Here is a 6,023-nt window from a genome sequence, read left to right on the forward strand (position 1 = left end):
AGAGAAGTAGAGGAGTGAGTCTGGCAAACAGCCAAACATCTCTGGTCCTGGCCCTAAATGTTCTCCGTGAATGGGACTCTCAGTAGCCCAGTGACAGCAGTGACAGCTCCAAACTCACATTCTCACCACTCTGAAGGTTTAAAAGGGATCTATCAGCAGGTTAGAGATGACCCCTTATTGTGCATGGGTCACCGGGGAGGAAGGTATGTTTCTTACCTTCCTCCTCGGGGCCGTTCCCGTACTGTTAGCAGTGTAAGGGGCAGTTCACATGGAGTTAAATCGGTGGAATCGCCAGAGAGTTCCTCAGTGTGACACTATTTCTCTATGGGAATGCTTGTCCACCTTCGCTTCTCTATGGAAAGACAAGATTTTTAAATAGAAGTAAATTACAAATCTTTATAACTTTCTGAAACCCGTTTATTTGAAAGAAAACTATTTTCGCTGGATAACCCCTTTAAAAATCTCCAGTCTTCCCGTACTTAGCAGCTGCTGGGTATCCTACAGGAAGTGGTGTATTCTCTCCAGTCTGACACAGCGCTCTCTGCTGAAACCTCTGTCCATGTCAGGGACTGTCCAGAGCAGGAGAGGATTCTATGGGGATTTGCTGCTGCTCTAGACAGTTCCTGACATGGACAGAGGTGGCAGCAGAGAGCACGGTGTCAGACTGGAAAGAATACACCACTTCCTGCAGGATATGCAGCATCTGATAAGTTCTGGATTTTCAAATAGAAATTATTTACAAACCTGTATACCAGGAATGGAGAACCTTCGGCCCTCCAACTGTTGCAAGACATGATGGGAATGGTAGTTTTGCAACAGCTGGAGGGCCGAAGGTTCCCCATGCCTTCTGTATACCTTTCTGACACCATTTTTTTCTCTGGAGTACCCCTTTAATACTGCACCCTTGCTTTTGGATATTTGTCAGTAGAGACATTGTTGGTAAAACTGGTTGCAAAGAACATGGACTCAAGATAGAAAAATGCCTCCATGTTTCCTTTATCCATCCATCACACATGAATACAAGTTTAACCTTCACATGTGCTGCTGGACATCTTACCCAATAGCTATTACTATACAGCCGATCCCGTTTGCTGCTGCTCTCTTCTATGACAGATTTCCTAAAGGGGTTATCCAGTGCTACAAAAACATGGCCACTTTCCCCCTACTGTTGTCTCCAGTTCAGGTGTGATTTGCAATTAAGCTCCATTTACTTCAATGGAACTATATTTCAAACCCCCACCCAAACTGGAGACAACAGTAGGGGGAAAGTGGCCATGTTTTTGTAGCACTGGATAACCCCTTTAGGATTCTGTAACCTCGCTGAGCAGCTGATGCTGAATAACCATATGAGAAGAGACCATGGTGCCCAACCTGAAAGAAAAAAAGCAGAAGAACAATTATTTTCAATTCTGGCAAATCAAAGTGGATATCCTTGGCCAGGCCTCAATATAGTTACCAAATGTCTTAAAGGGGACCTGTAGCCAACCCCCCAAAAAGTGAGATTAACCCCTCAACAACCACGGGTGTACATTTATGCCCCCGCAGCCTGGACCTTGGCACAAACTGTACACCCCACTGGGGTACCAGGCTATGCAGTGAGCTCATGAGTTGAGGACTGCACAATAGGACAATTCTATGCAGAGCAGGGTCCATTCCTGACAGGTTTTTGTGTCTTCAGCAGAAATCAGCAGCTCAGAACTAGGGGAAGGAGACTGAATAGATAATAACAAGTATGGAAGGAATTGTTAGGGTGGTATTCCAAGGGGCGACCAGGGCCCGATCAACGATGTAAACGAGTGCCGATCTGCTTGATCGGAGCTCGTTTACTGGGCCTATTCCACGGCCCGACAATCGTTTAGTGAGGGCTGCAGGGACATAGTTACCGATGTCCTTGCAGCCCTTGTTTCATACTTTACCTCACCAGACTGCAGGTCTTCTCTTCTCCCAGTCCTGCGCTGCAGCAGCTTCGGAGCGGCCTGTCTGAATTGACAGACCGCTCAGCCAATCACTGGCCGCGGCGGTCCCGGACAGTGATTGGCTGAGCGCTCTGTTTTCTCATTACACTATTGTATTTCTCTGCAGCTGATGATTTGTAGATCTATGAGAATGTGCTGATGTGTGTGAACATGGAGTCCTCCTTCCTGTCGGCTGAGACCATATAAGTTATTAGTCAGAAGTTCCTTATTGCTTCCAGAGAACGGCCAATAAAATGATCTGTGTGAACACTTGGAATTATCACCATCCTATAATTTCCATAAAAACCTTCAGGTCACAGAGGGGGAACCTAATGCCCTCCAGCTGTTACCCATAATTCCCATCATGCCTGGACAGCCAAAGCTTTAGCCTCTCTGCTGCCACCTCTGTCCATGTCAGGAACTGTCCAGAGCAGGAGAGGTTTTCCATGGGAATCTGCTGCTGCTCTGGGCAGTTCCTGACACGGACAGAGGTGGCAGCAGAGAGCTCTGTGTCTGAACCACTTCCTGCAGGACATACAGCAGCTCATAAGTACTGTTAAACATGAGGTTTTTTTTTAAAGGTAGAAGTAATTTACAAATCTATATAACTTTCTGACACCAGTTGATTTAATAAATATTTTTTCTCCAGAGCACCCCTGACCCTGCAGCACATAATCATCAATGTGATTGCTGTGGCCTGTGGTGCTGATGACGTTATGCAGCAGGTGGGACACTTGTCCAGGAGTTGTCTTACCACACAGCCACATGGGCACGTGAAAAGGCAGCACAAGAGAATAAAATATACCTTCTATTTAGTATGTTATTAACCCCTTCATGACCGAGGTCATTGATGCCTGGATTCCAGCTCAAATATGGATTGCAGCCAGAGGGCTTTTATTTTTCCACCTACAGGGCTAGTCTTTTATTGTGCCACGAGCTCTGGTTTTTATTGGTATCATATTGGTGTAGGAGAAAAGTTTTTTAGCATTTTTTCTAATATACCATTTAAAAAAATCAGCAATCCTATAGTATATGTAACTATATACTATATGTAATATTAATTTTTTTTTTGTTTGTATTTGTATAGGAAAGGGGGTAATATAAATGTTTATTGGGGCATGTTTAATAGAGTTTTTTTTTAACTATTTTAAAACTTTTTTTTATTTTCTACACATTTTATATTGTATATATAAGTCTCTGAGAGCAGGCTCTGCACAGAGCGACGACCTGACAGGACGGAGGTAAGTAGTTTACTCCCTGCAGTCGGTACTAGTGATTGTTGCGGGGGTCCCGATCAGTCAGTGACAGGTGCTTGTCCTGTCACTGGCTACCTTAAATACCGCAATCGCTATGCATTGCAGGGTTTAAGGGGGTTAATGACAGGCAGACGATCACATTAAAACAGCCCTGCACACATTAGAACCCACACACAGTCAGGAACGTTTATTTACGTTCCTTCTGCACAGGGCATCTGCAGCAGGAACGTATATAGCCATATGGCTGACGTGAAGGGGTTAAAAAAGTTTATAACTACAACAAAAAGAACGAAGAACAAAAGCCCGAAAAATAATATATCATTAAACAATACTAGGAGTCTAAAAGATATGAAAAAACTCTCCGCCCTCATCTAGCAGCATGACGGGGAGATGTCCTGCAACGTGTGTGCGGTTGATCCGTCATCTTCATCCCAGGTGATCTTTTGCAGGGAAATGGTTCCACTTGATCCAACATGGGGCCCTGCAGAATGTGATCAGGTACCTGCTCAGGTAAGGCATTATAGCTGTGCAAATGGGGCAGCCGATCCTTGATGCTACCCAGATACTCCAATAATGTCACTGTCCCTCCAGACACAACCTCCCCCCCCACACACACGCACACACCCTCAGGGATCGGCTGCCCCAATTGCAAAACTATAATCCTTTACCAGTGCAGGGTTAGCTGGTATATAGATTTTTTTGCGCACATATTATACACACATCTATAGAACTACCACAAAAAAAGACGCACACACAAAGGCTTATACACCAACAGATACACAAATATTCACAAACACATTACAGAGACATGCAGATTACATACAGTGTATACATCTATAGCACTAACACTCACACAGACACATGACAGGGGTGCACAAACACACACAGGCACAATACACATATACACACTCACACACTTTTATGCAGGACAGGAAGCTCCAGGGGTATCCACATGTGATGTCTCCTCTTCTTCTGCTCCAGCCTGGATGGTACAGCCTCCAGCCCCTCCTGCACCCACTGCAGAGCCGTACAGGTCTATACACAGCTAAGGGAGGGGGGGGGGAGGGGGACCACACTACAGGGGGGTCAGGAGAGAGGAGAGGACCCAGCTGCTTCTCTCTGCATCTTCCTGCCCAACCTGGGAGCTGCTGACCTGAGGCCAGTCCATGGAGAGTGCAGGAGGAGGGACAGGCCCATGATTTTAGTTCACTAAAAGAACGGGGTCTCCTGCAAGACAGCAGGGATGGTTTTTTTTACTAAATTACAATCCTGGGCCCCTTAATCCCCCCCCCCCCTTCGTGGACCGGCCTCACTCTGCAGCACAGGCACACACTATGGACAGGTCTTCTTACCAACACAAGTGCAATGTCAGAGGCATCACCGGGCCCCATTATAGACCGGACCCCTGACGGCAGTACTGCCAATACTGCCCACATGGCAGCCCTGATCGCATAGGTCAGATGCAGAGTGCCCGGCCCACAGAGTGTAAAGACTATCAGTAAGGGGTGAGGCATATTGCACCACTACTTGCTGTAAAGGAGCAGGGATTCCCTTCATAGTTAGGGGAATCCCCAATCTAAATGGGTGTTACCCGCAGCAGAGACAGAGATGCAGGAGCGGGAAGGGAACCCCCATGGGGAATAGCTCCTCCAGCCTGCCCTGGCTCCCTGGACCCCTCTCCGGGCTGCCAGCTCCCATGCTTCAGCATTGGTGGCCTGGAGATGGGTGGCAGCAGCTGGGCAGGCTGGAGGGGCTTTTCTGTCCAACGCGGAGAAGCTATGGCAGCGCGGCAAGTTCAAACAGCCACCCCCTCCTGCCTCTCTCTCTGCTGCAGGGAACACCCATTTCTTCTCTCTTCCTCAGGTTCTCGTGTTAATGACAGAGATCGCTATGTTTTCTTTGACAGTAAGGGCCTGTTCACACTGTCACAGTCTCTATGTATCTCTACTGCAGTCACCAGGACACCATGTGTCAGCCTGTAGGGGGCGCTGCACCCATCACAGCAACAGTTACTTCCTTCAATCTCCACAATTATTCCTATTTCTAACCATGAAAAGATTGGGGAGATTTATCCTGCTGTCCTATAGGAAGATGCTTCTTACTGCCCCTAGCAACCAGAGCTCCCATAGCAACCAATCACAGCTCAGCTTTCATTTTACCAGAACAATGTGAGAAATGAAAGCTGAGCTGTGATTGGCTGCTGGGGGCAACAAGGAGAATCTTACTGTAAGATAGAGCCATAAATCTCCAGCAAGGTACCTGCTGTGTGTTTCTGGTGCTGCCCCCTGCTGGTCTCCCTATGTTACTGCTGTGTGTTTCTGGTGCTTCCCCCTGCTGGGCTCCCTGTGGCTCTGCTGTGCTGCAAGTTGTCTGTTATATATATACAGGGGCGGTCTTGGCATTTCTGGGGCCCCAAGCGAAGTTATGTCTGGGGCCCCCCCCTAGACACGCATTCCAAAACAATAGACCGATGTGTGTTGCCCCCAGTAGTATATACCCCTTGTGCGCTACCGCCAGTAATATATACTCCTTGTGTGCTGCCCCCAATAGTATATATCCCTTGAGTCCTGACCCCAGTAGTATATACCCCTTTTTGCTTCCCCCAGTAGTATATAGACCCCTGTGTGTTCCACCAGTTATATATAGCCCCCCGTGTGCTCCCCCAGAAGTATATAGACCTCCTGTGTGCTGCCCCAGTTGTATATAGACCCCCTGTGTGCTGCCCCCAGTTGTATATACCCCCTGTGTGCTCCCACACTAGTATATAGGCCCCCTGTGTGCTCCCTCAGGGGTATTTAGCCCCCTGTGTGCT

This window comes from Dendropsophus ebraccatus, chromosome 15 (genome assembly GCF_027789765.1).
Source record: "Dendropsophus ebraccatus isolate aDenEbr1 chromosome 15, aDenEbr1.pat, whole genome shotgun sequence".
In the NCBI taxonomy this organism is placed as follows: Eukaryota; Metazoa; Chordata; class Amphibia; order Anura; family Hylidae; genus Dendropsophus; species Dendropsophus ebraccatus.